The sequence below is a fragment of the Coregonus clupeaformis genome, unplaced genomic scaffold (genome assembly GCF_020615455.1).
Source record: "Coregonus clupeaformis isolate EN_2021a unplaced genomic scaffold, ASM2061545v1 scaf3039, whole genome shotgun sequence".
In the NCBI taxonomy this organism is placed as follows: Eukaryota; Metazoa; Chordata; class Actinopteri; order Salmoniformes; family Salmonidae; genus Coregonus; species Coregonus clupeaformis.
In genome coordinates, this window is record NW_025536493.1 from 22,940 (window position 1) to 42,500 (window position 19,561).

Here is a 19,561-nt window from a genome sequence, read left to right on the forward strand (position 1 = left end):
TAGACTGGTGCTGGAGCAACATCTCAGACTGAACACACACAGAGAGATAGATAGAGAGATACACGGGTTAGACTGGTGCTAGAGCAACATCTCAGACTGAACACACGCAGAGAGATAGATAGAGAGATACACGGGTTAGACTGGTGAGGTAGCAACATCTCAGACTGAACACACAGAGAGAGAGATAGAGAGATACACGGGTTGGACTGGTGCTGGAGCAACATCTCAGACTGAACACACACAGAGAGATAGATAGAGAGATACACGGGTTAGACTGGTGCTGGAGCAACATCTCAGACTGAACACACACAGAGATATAGATAGAGAGATACACGGGTTAGACTGGTGCTGGAGCAACATCTCAGACTGAACACACACAGAGAGATAGATAGAGTGATACACGGGTTAGACTGGTGCTGGAGCAACATCTCAGACTGAACACACACAGAGAGATAGATAGAGAGATACACGGGTTAGACTGGTGCTGGAGCAACATCTCAGACTGAACACACACAGAGAGATAGATAGAGAGATACACGGGTTAGACTGGTGCTGTAGCAACATCTCAGACAGAACACACACAGAGAGATAGATAGAGAGATACACGGGGTTAGACTGGTGCTGGAGCAACATCTCAGACTGAACACACACAGAGAGATAGATAGAGAGATACACGGGTTAGACTGGTGCTGGAGCAACAGACTGAACACACACAGAGAGATAGATAGAGAGATACACGGGTTAGACTGGTGCTGGAGCAACATCTCAGACTGAACACACACAGAGAGATAGATAGAGAGATACACGGGTTAGACTGGTGCTGGAGCAACATCTCAGACTGATCACACACAGAGAGATAGATAGAGAGATACACGGGTTAGACTGGTGCTGGAGCAACAGACTGAACACACACAGAGAGATATATAGAGAGATACACGGGTTAGACTGGTGCTGGAGCAACATCTCAGACTGAACACACACAGAGAGATAGATAGAGAGATACACAGGTTAGACTGGTGCTGGAGCAACATCTCAGACTGAACACACACAGAGAGATAGATAGAGAGATACACGGGTTAGACTGGTGCTGGAGCAACATCTCAGACTGAACACACACAGAGAGATAGATAGAGAGATACACGGGTTAGACTGGTGCTGGAGCAACATCTCAGACTGAACACACACAGAGAGATAGATAGAGAGATACACGGGTTAGACTGGTGCTGGAGCAACATCTCAGACTGAACACACACAGAGAGATAGATAGAGAGATACACGGGTTAGACTGGTGCTGGAGCAACAGACCGAACACACACAGAGAGATAGATAGAGAGATACACGGGTTAGACTGGTGCTGGAGCAACATCTCAGACTGATCACACACAGAGAGATAGATAGAGAGATACACGGGTTAGACTGGTGCTGGAGCAACATCTCAGACTGAACACACACAGAGAGATAGATAGAGAGATACACGGGTTAGACTGGTGCTGGAGCAACATCTCAGACTGAACACACACAGAGAGATAGATAGAGAGATACACGGGTTAGACTGGTGCTGGAGCAACATCTCAGACTGAACACACACAGAGAGATAGATAGAGAGATACACGGGTTAGACTGGTGCTGGAGCAACAGACTGAACACACACAGAGAGATAGATAGAGAGATACACGGGTTAGACTGGTGCTGGAGCAACAGACTGAACACACACAGAGAGATAGATAGAGAGATACACGGGTTAGACTGGTGCTGGAGCAACATCTCAGACTGAACACACACAGAGAGATAGATAGAGAGATACACGGGTTAGACTGGTGCTGGAGCAACAGACTGAACACACACAGAGAGATAGATAGAGAGATACACGGGTTAGACTGGTGCTGGAGCAACATCTCAGACTGAACACACACAGAGAGATAGATAGAGAGATACACGGGTTAGACTGGTGCTGGAGCAACATCTCAGACTGATCACACACAGAGAGATAGATAGAGAGATACACGGGTTAGACTGGTGCTGGAGCAACATCTCAGACTGAACACACACAGAGAGATAGATAGAGAGATACACGGGTTAGACTGGTGCTGGAGCAACATCTCAGACTGAACACACACAGAGAGATAGATAGAGAGATACACGGGTTAGACTGGTGCTGGAGCAACATCTCAGACTGAACACACACAGAGAGATAGATAGAGAGATACACGGGTTAGACTGGTGCTAGAGCAACATCTCAGACTGAACACACGCAGAGAGATAGATAGAGAGATACACGGGTTAGACTGGTGCTGGAGCAACATCTCAGACTGAACACACAGAGAGAGAGATAGAGAGATACACGGGTTAGACTGGTGCTGGAGCAACATCTCAGACTGAACACACACAGAGAGATAGATAGAGAGATACACGGGTTAGACTGGTGCTGGAGCAACATCTCAGACTGAACACACACAGAGAGATAGATAGAGAGATACACGGGTTAGACTGGTGCTGGAGCAACATCTCAGACTGAACACACACAGAGAGATAGATAGAGAGATACACGGGTTAGACTGGTGAGGTAGCAACATCTCAGACTGAACACACAGAGAGAGAGATAGAGAGATACACGGGTTGGACTGGTGCTGGAGCAACATCTCAAACTGAACACACACAGAGAGATAGATAGAGAGATACACGGGTTAGACTGGTGCTGGAGCAACATCTCAGACTGAACACACACAGAGATATAGATAGAGAGATACACGGGTTAGACTGGTGCTGGAGCAACATCTCAGACTGAACACACACAGAGAGATAGATAGAGTGATACACGGGTTAGACTGGTGCTGGAGCAACATCTCAGACTGAACACACACAGAGAGATAGATAGAGAGATACACGGGTTAGACTGGTGCTGGAGCAACATCTCAGACTGAACACACACAGAGAGATAGATAGAGAGATACACGGGTTAGACTGGTGCTGTAGCAACATCTCAGACAGAACACACACAGAGAGATAGATAGAGAGATACACGGGTTAGACTGGTGCTGGAGCAACATCTCAGACTGAACACACACAGAGAGATAGATAGAGAGATACACGGGTTAGACTGGTGCTGGAGCAACAGACTGAACACACACAGAGAGATAGATAGAGAGATACACGGGTTAGACTGGTGCTGGAGCAACATCTCAGACTGAACACACACAGAGAGATAGATAGAGAGATACACGGGTTAGACTGGTGCTGGAGCAACATCTCAGACTGATCACACACAGAGAGATAGATAGAGAGATACACGGGTTAGACTGGTGCTGGAGCAACAGACTGAACACACACAGAGAGATATATAGAGAGATACACGGGTTAGACTGGTGCTGGAGCAACATCTCAGACTGAACACACACAGAGAGATAGATAGAGAGATACACAGGTTAGACTGGTGCTGGAGCAACATCTCAGACTGAACACACACAGAGAGATAGATAGAGAGATACACGGGTTAGACTGGTGCTGGAGCAACATCTCAGACTGAACACACACAGAGAGATAGATAGAGAGATACACGGGTTAGACTGGTGCTGGAGCAACATCTCAGACTGAACACACAGAGAGATAGATAGAGAGATACACGGGTTAGACTGGTGCTGGAGCAACATCTCAGACTGAACACACACAGAGAGATAGATAGAGAGATACACGGGTTAGACTGGTGCTGGAGCAACATCTCAGACTGAACACACACAGAGAGATAGATAGAGAGATACACGGGTTAGACTGGTGCTGGAGCAACATCTCAGACTGAACACACACAGAGAGATAGATAGAGAGATACACGGGTTAGACTGGTGCTGGAGCAACAGACTGAACACACGCAGAGAGATAGATAGAGAGATACACGGGTTAGACTGGTGCTGGAGCAACATCTCAGACTGAACACACACAGAGAGATAGATAGAGAGATACACGGGTTAGACTGGTGCTGGAGCAACATCTCAGACTGAACACACACAGAGAGATAGATAGAGAGATACACGGGTTAGACTGGTGCTGGAGCAACATCTCAGACTGAACACACAGAGAGATAGATAGAGAGATACACGGGTTAGACTGGTGCTGTAGCAACATCTCAGACTGATCACACGCAGAGAGATAGATAGAGAGATACACGGGTTAGACTGGTGCTGGAGCAACATCTCAGACTGAACACACGCAGAGAGATAGATAGAGAGATACACGGGTTAGACTGGTGCTGGAGCAACATCTCAGACTGAACACACACAGAGAGATAGATAGAGAGATACACGGGTTAGACTGGTGCTGGAGCAACATCTCAGACTGAACACACACAGAGAGATAGATAGAGAGATACACGGGTTAGACTGGTGCTGGAGCAACATCTCAGACTGAACACACACAGAGAGATAGATAGAGAGATACACGGGTTAGACTGGTGCTGGAGCAACATCTCAGACTGAACACACACAGAGAGATAGATAGAGAGATACATGGGTTAGACTGGCGCTGGAGCAACAGACTGAACACACACAGAGAGATAGATTGAGAGATACACGGGTTAGACTGGCGCTGGAGCAACAGACTGAACACACACAGAGAGATAGATAGAGAGATACACGGGTTAGACTGGTGCTGGAGCAACATCTCAGACTGAACACACGCAGAGAGATAGATAGAGAGATACACGGGTTAGACTGGTGCTGGAGCAACAGACTGAACAAACACAGAGAGATAGATAGAGAGATACACGGGTTAGACTGGTGCTGGAGCAACATCTCAGACTGAACACACACAGAGAGATAGATAGAGAGATACACGGGTTAGACTGGTGCTGGAGCAACATCTCAGACTGAACACACACAGAGAGATAGATAGAGAGATACACGGGTTAGACTGGTGCTGGAGCAACATCTCAGACTGAACACACACAGAGAGATAGATAGAGAGATACACGGGTTAGACTGGTGCTGGAGCAACATCTCAGACTGAACACACACAGAGAGATAGATAGAGAGATACACGGGTTAGAATGGTGCTGTAGCAACATCTCAGACTGATCACACGCAGAGAGATAGATAGAGAGATACACGGGTTAGACTGGTGCTGGAGCAACATCTCAGACTGAACACACGCAGAGAGATAGATAGAGAGATACACGGGTTGGACTGGTGCTGGAGCAACATCTCAGACTGAACACACACAGAGAGATAGATAGAGAGATACACGGGTTAGACTGGTGCTGGAGCAACATCTCAGACTGAACACACACAGAGAGATAGATAGAGAGATACACGGGTTAGACTGGTGCTGTAGCAACATCTCAGACTGAACACACACAGAGAGATAGATAGAGAGATACACGGGTTAGACTGGTGCTGGAGCAACATCTCAGACTGAACACACGCAGAGAGATAGATAGAGAGATACACGGGTTAGACTGGTGCTGGAGCAACATCTCAGACTGAACACACACAGAGAGATAGATAGAGAGATACACGGGTTAGACTGGTGCTGGAGCAACATCTCAGACTGAACACACGCAGAAAGATAGATAGAGAGATACACGGGTTAGACTGGTGCTGGAGCAACATCTCAGACTGAACACACACAGAGAGATAGATAGAGAGATACACGGGTTAGACTGGTGCTGGAGCAACATCTCAGACTGAACACACGCAGAGAGATAGATAGAGAGATACACGGGTTAGACTGGTGCTGGAGCAACATCTCAGACTGAACACACACAGAGAGATAGATAGAGAGATACACGGGTTAGACTGGTGCTGGAGCAACAGACTGAACACACACAGAGAGATAGATAGAGAGATACACGGGTTAGACTGGTGCTGGAGCAACATCATCAGACTGAACACACACAGAGAGATAGATAGAGAGATACACGGGTTAGACTGGTGCTGGAGCAACATCTCAGACTGAACACACACAGAAAGATAGATAGAGAGATACACAGGTTAGACTGGTGCTGGAGCAACAGACTGAACACACACAGAGAGATAGATAGAGAGATACACGGGTTAGACTGGTGCTGGAGCAACATCATCAGACTGAACACACACAGAGAGATAGATAGAGAGATACACGGGTTAGACTGGTGCTGGAGCAACATCTCAGACTGAACACACACAGAGAGATAGATAGAGAGATACACGGGTTAGACTGGTGCTGGAGCAACATCTCAGACTGAACACACACAGAGAGATAGATAGAGAGATACACGGGTTAGACTGGTGCTGGAGCAACATCTCAGACTGAACACACGCAGAGAGATAGATAGAGAGATACACGGGTTAGACTGGTGCTGGAGCAACATCTCAGACTGAACACACACAGAGAGATAGATAGAGAGATACACGGGTTAGACTGGTGCTGGAGCAACATCTCAGACTGGACACACACAGAGAGATAGATAGAGAGATACACGGGTTAGACTGGTGCTGGAGCAACATCTCAGACTGAACACACGCAGAGAGATAGATAGAGAGATACACGGGTTAGACTGGTGCTGGAGCAACAGACTGAACACACACAGAGAGATAGATAGAGAGATACACGGGTTAGACTGGCGCTGGAGCAACATCTCAGACTGAACACACGCAGAGAGATAGATAGAGAGATACACGGGTTAGACTGGTGCTGGAGCAACAGACTGAACACACACAGAGAGATAGATAGAGAGATACACGGGTTAGACTGGTGCTGGAGCAACATCTCAGACTGAACACACGCAGAGAGATAGATAGAGAGATACACGGGTTAGACTGGTGCTGGAGCAACATCTCAGACTGAACACACGCAGAGAGATAGATAGAGAGATACACGGGTTAGACTGGTGCTGGAGCAACAGACTGAACACACACAGAGAGATAGATAGAGAGATACACGGGTTAGACTGGTGCTGGAGCAACAGACTGAACACACACAGAGAGATAGATAGAGAGATACACGGGTTAGACTGGTGCTGGAGCAACATCTCAGACTGAACACACGCAGAGAGATAGATAGAGAGATACACGGGTTAGACTGGTGCTGGAGCAACATCTCAGACTGAACACACAGAGAGAGATAGATAGAGAGATACACGGGTTAGACTGGTGCTGGAGCAACATCTCAGACTGAACACACACAGAGAGATAGATAGAGAGATACACGGGTTAGACTGGTGCTGGAGCAACATCTCAGACTGAACACACGCAGAGAGATAGATAGAGAGATACACGGGTTAGACTGGTGCTGGAGCAACATCTCAGACTGAACACACACAGAGAGATAGATAGAGAGATACACGGGTTAGACTGGTGCTGGAGCAACATCTCAGACTGAACACACACAGAGAGATAGATAGAGAGATACACGGGTTAGACTGGTGCTGGAGCAACATCTCAGACTGAACACACACAGAGAGATAGATAGAGAGATACACGGGTTAGGCTGGTGCTGGAGCAACATCTCAGACTGAAACACACAGAGAGATAGATAGAGAGATACACGGGTTAGACTGGTGCTGGAGCAACATCTCAGACTGAACACACACAGAGAGATAGCTAGAGAGATACACGGGTTAGACTGGTGCTGGAGCAACATCTCAGACTGAACACACACAGAGAGATAGATAGAGAGATACACGGGTTAGACTGGTGCTGGAGCAACATCTCAGACTGAACACACGCAGAGAGATAGATAAAGAGATACACGGGTTAGACTGGTGCTGGAGCAACATCTCAGACTGAACACACGCAGAGAGATAGATTGAGAGATACACGGGTTAGACTGGTGCTGGAACAACATCTCAGACTGAACACACACAGAGAGATAGATAGAGAGATACACGGGTTAGACTGGTGCTGGAGCAACATCTCAGACTGAACACACGCAGAGAGATAGATAGAGAGATACACGGGTTAGACTGGTGCTGGAGCAACATCTCAGACTGAACACACACAGAGAGATAGGTAGAGAGATACACGGGTTAGACTGGTGCTGGAGCAACATCTCAGACTGAACACACACAGAGAGATAGATAGAGAGATACACGGGTTAGACTGGTGCTGGAGCAACAGACTGAACACACACAGAGAGATAGATAGAGAGATACACGGGTTAGACTGGTGCTGGAGCAACATCTCAGACTGAACACACACAGAGAGATAGATAGAGAGATACACGGGTTAGACTGGTACTGGAGCAACATCTCAGACTGATCACACACAGAGAGATAGATAGAGAGATACACGGGTTAGACTGGTGCTGGAGCAACATCTCAGACTGAACACACAGAGAGATAGATAGAGAGATACACGGGTTAGACTGGTGCTGGAGCAACAGACTGAACACACACAGAGAGATAGATAGAGAGATACACGGGTTAGACTGGTGCTGGAGCAACATCTCAGACTGAACACACACAGAGAGATAGATAGAGAGATACACGGGTTAGACTGGTGCTGGAGCAACATCTCAGACTGAACACACGCAGAGAGATAGATAGAGAGATACACGGGTTAGACTGGTGCTGGAGCAACATCTCAGACTGAACACACGCAGAGAGATAGATAGAGAGATACACGGGTTAGACTGGTGCTGGAGCAACATCTCAGACTGAACACACACAGAGAGATAGATAGAGAGATACACGGGTTAGACTGGTGCTGGAGCAACATCTCAGACTGAACACACGCAGAGAGATAGATAGAGAGATACACGGGTTAGACTGGTGCTGGAGCAACATCTCAGACTGAACACACGCAGAGAGATAGATAGAGAGATACACGGGTTAGACTGGTGCTGGAGCAACATCTCAGACTGAACACACACAGAGAGATAGATAGAGAGATACACGGGTTAGACTGGTGCTGGAGCAACATCTCAGACTGAACACACGCAGATAGATAGAGAGATACACGGGTTAGACTGGTGCTGGAGCAACATCTCAGACTGAACACACGCAGAGAGATAGATAGAGAGATACACGGGTTAGACTGGTGCTGTAGCAACATCTCAGACTGAACACACACAGAGAGATATATAGAGAGATACACGGGTTAGACTGGTGCTGGAGCAACATCTCAGACTGAACACACGCAGAGAGATAGATAGAGAGATACACAGGTTAGACTGGTGCTGTAGCAACATCTCAGACTGAACACACACAGAGAGATAGATAGAGAGATACACGGGTTAGACTGGTGCTGGAGCAACATCTCAGACTGAACACACACAGAGAGATAGATAGAGAGATACACGGGTTAGACTGGTGCTGGAGCAACATCTCAGACTGAACACACACAGAGAGATAGATAGAGAGATACACGGGTTAGACTGGTGCTGGAGCAACAGACTGAACACACACAGAGAGATAGATAGAGAGATACACGGGTTAGACTGGTGCTGGATAAACATCTCAGACTGAACACACACAGAGAGATAGATAGAGAGATACACGGGTTAGACTGGTGCTGGAGCAACATCTCAGACTGAACACACACAGAGAGATAGATAGAGAGATACACGGGTTAGACTGGTGCTGGAGCAACATCTCAGACTGAACACACACAGAGAGATAGATAGAGAGATACACGGGTTAGACTGGTGCTGGAGCAACATCTCAGACTGAACACACACAGAGAGATAGATAGAGAGATACACGGGTTAGACTGGTGCTGGAGCAACATCTCAGACTGAACACACGCAGAGAGATAGATAGAGAGATACACGGGTTAGACTGGTGCTGGAGCAACATCTCAGACTGAACACACACAGAGAGATAGATAGAGAGATACACGGGTTAGACTGGTGCTGGAGCAACATCTCAGACTGAACACACACAGAGAGATAGATAGAGAGATACACGGGTTAGACTGGTGCTGGAGCAAAAGACTGAACACACACAGAGAGATAGATAGAGAGATACATGGGTTAGACTGGTGCTGGAGCAACATCTCAGACTGAACACACGCAGAGAGATAGATAGAGAGATACACGGGTTAGACTGGTGCTGGAGCAACATCTCAGACTGAACACACACAGAGAGATAGATAGAGAGATACACGGGTTAGACTGGTGCTGGAGCAACATCTCAGACTGAACACACACAGAGAGATAGATAGAGAGATACACGGGTTAGACTGGTGCTGGAGCAACATCTCAGACTGAACACACGCAGAGAGATAAATAGAGAGATACACGGGTTAGACTGGTGCTGGAGCAACATCTCAGACTGAACACACACAGAGAGATAGATAGAGAGATACACGGGTTAGACTGGTGCTGGAGCAACATCTCAGACTGAACACACACAGAGAGATAGATAGAGAGATACACGGGTTAGACTGGTGCTGGAGCAACATCTCAGACTGAACACACACAGAGAGATAGATAGAGAGATACACGGGTTAGACTGGTGCTGGAGCAACATCTCAGACTGAACACACACAGAGAGATAGATAGAGAGATACACGGGTTAGGCTGGTGCTGGAGCAACATCTCAGACTGAACACACACAGGAGAGATAGATAGAGAGATACACGGGTTAGACTGGTGCTGGAGCAACATCTCAGACTGAACACACACAGAGAGATAGCTAGAGAGATACACGGGTTAGACTGGTGCTGGAGCAACATCTCAGACTGAACACACACAGAGAGATAGATAGAGAGATACACGGGTTAGACTGGTGCTGGAGCAACATCTCAGACTGAACACACGCAGAGAGATAGATAGAGAGATACACGGGGTTAGACTGGTGCTGGAGCAACATCTCAGACTGAACACACGCAGAGAGATAGATTGAGAGATACACGGGTTAGACTGGTGCTGGAGCAACATCTCAGACTGAACACACACAGAGAGATAGATAGAGAGATACACGGGTTAGACTGGTGCTGGAGCAACATCTCAGACTGAACACACGCAGAGAGATAGATAGAGAGATACACGGGTTAGACTGGTGCTGGAGCAACATCTCAGACTGAACACACACAGAGAGATAGGTAGAGAGATACACGGGGTTAGAATGGTGCTGGAGCAACATCTCAGACTGAACACACACAGAGAGATAGATAGAGAGATACACGGGTTAGACTGGTGCTGGAGCAACAGACTGAACACACACAGAGAGATAGATAGAGAGATACACGGGTTAGACTGGTGCTGGAGCAACATCTCAGACTGAACACACACAGAGAGATAGATAGAGAGATACACGGGTTAGACTGGTGCTGGAGCAACATCTCAGACTGATCACACACAGAGAGATAGATAGAGAGATACACGGGTTAGACTGGTGCTGGAGCAACATCTCAGACTGAACACACAGAGAGATAGATAGAGAGATACACAGGTTAGACTGGTGCTGGAGCAACAGACTGAACACACACAGAGAGATAGATAGAGAGATACACGGGTTAGACTGGTGCTGGAGCAACATCTCAGACTGAACACACACAGAGAGATAGATAGAGAGATACACGGGTTAGACTGGTGCTGGAGCAACATCTCAGACTGAACACACGCAGAGAGATAGATAGAGAGATACACGGGTTAGACTGGTGCTGGAGCAACATCTCAGACTGAACACACGCAGAGAGATAGATAGAGAGATACACGGGTTAGACTGGTGCTGGAGCAACATCTCAGACTGAACACACACAAAGAGATAGATAGAGAGATACACGGGTTAGACTGGTGCTGGAGCAACATCTCAGACTGAACACACGCAGAGAGATAGATAGAGAGATACACGGGTTAGACTGGTGCTGGAGCAACATCTCAGACTGAACACACGCAGAGAGATAGATAGAGAGATACACGGGTTAGACTGGTGCTGGAGCAACATCTCAGACTGAACACACACAGAGAGATAGATAGAGAGATACACGGGTTAGACTGGTGCTGGAGCAACATCTCAGACTGAACACACACAGAGAGATAGATAGAGAGATACACGGGTTAGACTGGTGCTGGAGCAACATCTCAGACTGAACACACGCAGATAGATAGAGAGATACACGGGTTAGACTGGTGCTGGAGCAACATCTCAGACTGAACACACGCAGAGAGATAGATAGAGAGATACACGGGTTAGACTGGTGCTGTAGCAACATCTCAGACTGAACACACACAGAGAGATATATAGAGAGATACACGGGGTTAGACTGGTGCTGGAGCAACATCTCAGACTGAACACACGCAGAGAGATAGATAGAGATACACGGGTTAGACTGGTGCTGTAGCAACATCTCAGACTGAACACACACAGAGAGATAGATAGAGAGATACACGGGTTAGACTGGTGCTGGAGCAACATCTCAGACTGAACACACACAGAGAGATAGATAGAGAGATACACGGGTTAGACTGGTGCTGGAGCAACATCTCAGACTGAACACACACAGAGAGATAGATAGAGAGATACACGGGTTAGACTGGTGCTGGAGCAACAGACTGAACACACACAGAGAGATAGATAGAGAGATACACGGGTTACACTGGTGCTGGATAAACATCTCAGACTGAACACACACAGAGAGATAGATAGAGAGATACACGGGTTAGACTGGTGCTGGAGCAACATCTCAGACTGAACACACACAGAGAGATAGATAGAGAGATACACGGGTTAGACTGGTGCTGGAGCAACATCTCAGACTGAACACACACAGAGAGATAGATAGAGAGATACACGGGTTAGACTGGTGCTGGATCAACATCTCAGACTGAACACACGCAGAGAGATAGATAGAGAGATACACGGGTTAGACTGGTGCTGGAGCAACATCTCAGACTGAACACACACAGAGAGATAGATAGAGAGATACACGGGTTAGACTGGTGCTGGAGCAACATCTCAGACTGAACACACACAGAGAGATAGATAGAGAGATACACGGGTTAGACAGGTGCTGGAGCAACATCTCAGACTGAACACACACAGAGAGATAGATAGAGAGATACACGGGTTAGACTGGTGCTGGAGCAACATCTCAGACTGAACACACACAGAGAGATAGATAGAGAGATACACGGGTTAGGCTGGTGCTGGAGCAACATCTCAGACTGAACACACACAGAGAGATAGATAGAGAGATACACGGGTTAGACTGGTGCTGGAGCAACATCTCAGACTGAACACACACAGAGAGATAGCTAGAGAGATACACGGGTTAGACTGGTGCTGGAGCAACATCTCAGACTGAACACACACAGAGAGATAGATAGAGAGATACACGGGTTAGACTGGTGCTGGAGCAACATCTCAGACTGAACACACGCAGAGAGATAGATAGAGAGATACACGGGTTAGACTGGTGCTGGAGCAACATCTCAGACTGAACACACGCAGAGAGATAGATTGAGAGATACACGGGTTAGACTGGTGCTGGAGCAACATCTCAGACTGAACACACACAGAGAGATAGATAGAGAGATACACGGGTTAGACTGGTGCTGGAGCAACATCTCAGACTGAACACACGCAGAGAGATAGATAGAGAGATACACGGGTTAGACTGGTGCTGGAGCAACATCTCAGACTGAACACACACAGAGAGATAGGTAGAGAGATACACGGGTTAGACTGGTGCTGGAGCAACATCTCAGACTGAACACACACAGAGAGATAGATAGAGAGATACACGGGTTAGACTGGTGCTGGAGCAACAGACTGAACACACACAGAGAGATAGATAGAGAGATACACGGGTTAGACTGGTGCTGGAGCAACATCTCAGACTGAACACACACAGAGAGATAGATAGAGAGATACACGGGTTAGACTGGTGCTGGAGCAACATCTCAGACTGATCACACACAGAGAGATAGATAGAGAGATACACGGGTTAGACTGGTGCTGGAGCAACATCTCAGACTGAACACACAGAGAGATAGATAGAGAGATACACGGGTTAGACTGGTGCTGGAGCAACAGACTGAACACACACAGAGAGATAGATAGAGAGATACACGGGTTAGACTGGTGCTGGAGCAACATCTCAGACTGAACACACACAGAGAGATAGATAGAGAGATACACGGGTTAGACTGGTGCTGGAGCAACATCTCAGACTGAACACACGCAGAGAGATAGATAGAGAGATACACGGGTTAGACTTGTGCTGGAGCAACATCTCAGACTGAACACACGCAGAGAGATAGATAGAGAGATACACGGGTTAGACTGGTGCTGGAGCAACATCTCAGACTGAACACACACAAAGAGATAGATAGAGAGATACACGGGTTAGACTGGTGCTGGAGCAACATCTCAGACTGAACACACGCAGAGAGATAGATAGAGAGATACACGGGTTAGACTGGTGCTGGAGCAACATCTCAGACTGAACACACGCAGAGAGATAGATAGAGAGATACACGGGTTAGACTGGTGCTGGAGCAACATCTCAGACTGAACACACACAGAGAGATAGATAGAGAGATACACGGGTTAGACTGGTGCTGGAGCAACATCTCAGACTGAACACACACAGAGAGATAGATAGAGAGATACACGGGGTTAGACTGGTGCTGGAGCAACATCTCAGACTGAACACACGCAGAGAGATAGATAGAGAGATACACGGGTTAGACTGGTGCTGGAGCAACATCTCAGACTGAACACACGCAGAGAGATAGATAGAGAGATACACGGGTTAGACTGGTGCTGTAGCAACATCTCAGACTGAACACACACAGAGAGATATATAGAGAGATACACGGGTTAGACTGGTGCTGGAGCAACATCTCAGACTGAACACACGCAGAGAGATAGATAGAGAGATACACGGGTTAGACTGGTGCTGGAGCAACATCTCAGACTGAACACACACAGAGAGATAGATAGAGAGATACACGGGTTAGACTGGTGCTGGAGCAACAGACTGAACACACGCAGAGAGATAGATAGAGAGATACACGGGTTAGACTGGTGCTGGAGCAACAGACTGAACACACGCAGAGAGATAGATAGAGAGATACATGTGTACCTGTATCCTTATTAAGTATAATTAAGGGATAATCAACGGAAGGGCTATTCATTCTATGGTAAATAATCAACGACGTGGAAGGTGTGTTCCACGAAGTCTTAGCGGAGTGGAATTGACCTTCCACCGAGTTGCAATAATTTCCAGAGAACCTTGAGCTGATTATACCTTTCATACCATGGCTATAATTTAACACATTTACCACGGGTAGGACAAAAACATACCCGCGTTGCGTCGTGCCTAAAAACAGCCCTTAGCCGTGGTATATTGGCCATGTACCACACCCCCTCGGGCTTTACTGCTTAAATAAGTAATAGCCAGTCGTTGGCAGATCAATCAGATCAATCAGATCAATCAGAAAATACAGTGGCCCTAGAATAGAACCCTGAGGAACACAACATTCTATTATGTGTCTGTGTGTGTGTGTGTGTGTGTGTGTGTCCTTGTGTGTGTGTGTGTGTCATTGTGTGTTACCCCGTCGTAATGTCCGTGCTGTGCTGATAGGTGCAGGGGGATCTGGCCCTCGTCTGATTGGATGTTGACTGATGATCCCGCCTTCAGGAGCATTTTCATTGGCTCAGTCTTCCCCTGCCACGCCGCGTAGTGCAGTGGACGCATCCCTACCCCACAACACATCAGAGAGAAGCTGGAGAGAGTGGAGTGGTGGGAGGGGAGGGGGAGGAGGGGGAGAGGTGGGAGGGGAGTGGGGGGAGGGGGAGTGGCGCATCCCTACCCCACAACACATCAGAGAGAAGATGGAGAGAGTGGAGTGGTGGGAGGGGGAGGGGGAGTGGATCGGATCCCTACCCACAACACATCAGAGAGAAGATGGAGAGAGGAGGGGGGAGTGGGAGTGGGAGGGGGAGTGGGACGCATCCCACCCCACAACACATCAGAGAGAAGCTGGAGAGAGGGAGTGGGGGAGGGGGAGGGAGGGGGAGGGGAGTGGACGCATCCCTACCCCACAACACATCAGAGAGAAGATGGAGAGAGTGGAGTGGGGAGGGGGAGGGGGAGGGGGGGACGCATCCCTACCCCACAACACATCAGAGAGAAGCTGGAGAGAGTGGAGTGGGGGAGGGGAGGGGAGTAGGGGAGGGACGCATCCCTACCCCACAACACATCAGAGAGAAGCTGGAGAGAGTGGAGTGGGGGGAGGGGGAGGGGGAGTGGACGCATCCCTACCCCACAACACATCAGAGAGAAGCTGGAGAGAGTGGAGTGGTGGGAGGGGGAGTGGGAGTGGGAGGGGGAGTGGACGCATCCCTACCCCACAACACATCAGAGAGAAGCTGGAGAGAGTGGAGTGGTGGGAGGGGAGGGGGAGTGGACGCATCCCTACCCCACAACACATCAGAGAGAAGATGGAGAGAGTGGAGTGGTGGGAGGGGGAGGGGGAGTGGACGCATCCCTACCCCACAACACATCAGAGAGAAGATGGAGAGAGTGGAGTGGGGGAGGGGGAGGGGGACGCATCCTACCCCACAACACATCAGAGAGAAGATGGAGAGAGGGAGTGGGGGAGGGGGAGGGGGGATCCCTACCCACACATCAGAGAGAAGCTGGAGAGAGGGAGTGGGGGAGGGGGAGTGGGGAGGGACGCATCCCTACCCCACAACACATCAGAGAGAAGCTGGAGAGAGAAGCTGGAGAGAGTGGGGGGTGGGGGAGTGGGGGAGGGGGAGTGTGTGGGAGTGTGTGTGTGTGTGTGAGTGCATAGTGAGTGCATGGTGAGGGTGTGTGAGTGCATAGTGAGGGCATGGTGAGGGTGTGTGAGTGCATAGTGAGGGTATGGTGAGGGTGTGTGAGTGCATAGTGAGGGTATGGTGAGGGTGTGTGAGTGCATAGTGAGGGTGTGTGAGTGCATAGTGAGGGCATGGTGAGGGCATAGTGAGGGTTTGTGAGTGCATAGTGAGGGTTTGGTGAGGGTGTGTGAGTGCATAGTGAGGGTGTGTGAGTGCATAGTGAGAGGGGGGTGTGTGAGTGCATAGTGAGGGCATGGTGAGGGTATGGTGAGGGTGTCTGAGGGCATAGTGAGGGCATGGTGGGGGTGTGTGAGGGCATGGTGAGGGCATGGTGAGGGTGTGTGAGGGCATAGTGAGGGCATGGTGAGGGTGTGTGAGTGCATAGTGAGGGCATGGTGGGGGTGTGTGAGGGCATGGTGAGGGCATGGTGAGGGTGTCTGAGTGCATAGTGAGGGCATGGTGAGGGTGTGTGAGTGCATAGTGAGGGCATGGTGAGGGCATGGTGAGGGTGTCTGAGTGCATAGTGAGGGCATGGTGAGGGTGTGTGAGTGCATAGTGAGGGCATGGTGAGGGTGTGTGAGTGCATAGTGAGGGCATGGTGAGGGTGTGTGAGTGCATAGTGAGGGCATGGTGAGGGTGTCTGAGTGCATAGTGAGGGCATGGTGAGGGTGTGTGAGTGCATAGTGAGGGTGTGTGAGTGCATAGTGAGGGCATGGTGAGGGCATGGTGAGGGTGTGTGAGTGCATAGTGAGGGCATGGTGAGGGTGTGTGAGTGCATAGTGAGGGCATGGTGAGGGTGTGTGAGTGCATAGTGAGGGCATGGTGAGGGTGTCTGAGTGCATAGTGAGGGCATGGTGAGGGTGTCTGAGTGCATAGTGAGGGCATGGTGAGGGTGTGTGAGTGCATAGTGAGGGCATGGTGAGGGCATGGTGAGGGTGTCTGAGTGCATAGTGAGGGCATGGTGAGGGTGTCTGAGTGCATAGTGAGGGCATGGTGAGGGTGTGTGAGGGCATAGTGAGGGCATGGTGAGGGTGTGTGAGTGCATAGTGAGGGTGTGTGAGTGCATAGTGAGGGCATGGTGAGGGTATAGTGAAGGTGTCTGAGGGCATAGTGAGGGCATGGTGAGGGTGTGTGAGGGCATAGTGAGGGCATGGTGAGGGTGTCTGAGTGCATAGTGAGGGCATGGTGAGGGTGTCTGAGTGCATAGTGAGGGCATGGTGAGGGTGTCTGAGTGCATAGTGAGGGCATGGTGGGGGTGTGTGAGTGCATAGTGAGGGCATGGGTGGGGCATGGTGAGGGTGTGTGAGTGCATAGTGAGGGCATGGTGAGGGTGTGTGAGCATGTGAGGGTGTGTGAGTGTGTGAGTGCATAGTGAGGGCATGGTGAGGGTGTCTGAGTGCATAGTGAGGGCATGGTGGGGGTGTGTGAGTGCATAGTGAGGGCATGGTGAGGGCATGGTGAGGGTGTGTGAGTGCATAGTGAGGGCATGGTGAGGGCATGGTGAGGGTGTGTGAGTGCATAGTGAGTGCATAGTGAGGGCATGGTGAGGGCATGGTGAGGGTGTCTGAGTGTTACCGTTCTGGTCCTTAATGTCCACTGTGGCCTGAGCTTCCAGCAGCAGAGAAATCAGCTCCTTGTTGCCGCTCAGAGCAGCATGGTGGAGAGGAGACAACCTAGACACACACAGAGACAGACAGAGACACACTCAGAGCAGCATGGTGGAGAGGAGACAACCTAGACACACACAGAGACAGACAGAGACACACTCAGAGCAGCATGGTGGAGAGGAGACAACCTAGACACACACAGAGACAGACAGAGACACACTCAGAGCAGCATGGTGGAGAGGAGACAACCTAGAGACACACAGAGACAGACAGAGACACACTCAGGGCAGCATGGTGGAGAGGAGACAACCTAGACACACACAGAGACAGACAGAGACACACTCAGAGCAGCATGGTGGAGAGGAGACAACCTAGACACACACAGAGACAGACAGAGACACACTCAGAGCAGCATGGTGGAGAGGAGACAACCTAGACACACACAGAGACAGACAGAGACACACTCAGAGCAGCATGGTGGAGAGGAGACAACCTAGACACACACAGAGACAGACAGAGACACACTCAGAGCAGCATGGTGGAGAGGAGACAACCTAGACACACACAGAGACAGACAGAGACACACTCAGAGCAGCATGGTGGAGAGGAGACAACCTAGACACACACAGAGACAGACAGAGACACACTCAGAGCAGCATGGTGGAGAGGAGACAACCTAGACACACACAGAGACAGACAGAGACACACTCAGAGCAGCATGGTGGAGAGGAGACAACCTAGACACACACAGAGACAGACAGAGACACACTCAGGGCAGCATGGTGGAGAGGAGACAACCTAGACACACACAGAGACAGACAGAGACACACTCAGAGCAGCATGGTGGAGAGGAGACAACCTAGACACACACAGAGACAGACAGAGACACACTCAGAGCAGCATGGTGGAGAGGAGACAACCTAGACACACACAGAGACAGACAGAGACACACTCAGAGCAGCATGGTGGAGAGGAGACAACCTAGACACACACAGAGACAGACAGAGACACACTCAGAGCAGCATGGTGGAGAGGAGACAACCTAGACACACACAGAGACAGACAGAGACACACTCAGAGCAGCATGGTGGAGAGGAGACAACCTAGACACACACAGAGACAGACAGAGACACACTCAGAGCAGCATGGTGGAGAGGAGACAACCTAGACACACACAGAGACAGACAGAGACACACTCAGAGCAGCATGG

At 49.2% G+C, this 19,561-nt stretch overlaps 1 long non-coding RNA gene across 1 annotated transcript in view; it reads right to left on the reverse strand.

The window, feature by feature from the left end:
- Positions 1–14,796: 14,796 nt before the first annotated feature.
- The window catches only part of LOC121561260, a 7,944-nt gene continuing 3,179 nt past the window's right edge, over positions 14,797–19,561 (reverse strand). The window contains exons 2-4 of the long non-coding RNA XR_006660564.1: positions 18,320–18,417; positions 15,474–15,619; positions 14,797–14,834 (exon numbers count right to left, since the gene is read on the reverse strand). This is a non-coding gene — a long non-coding RNA (uncharacterized LOC121561260). The remainder of the gene's footprint in view (positions 14,835–15,473; positions 15,620–18,319; positions 18,418–19,561) is intronic.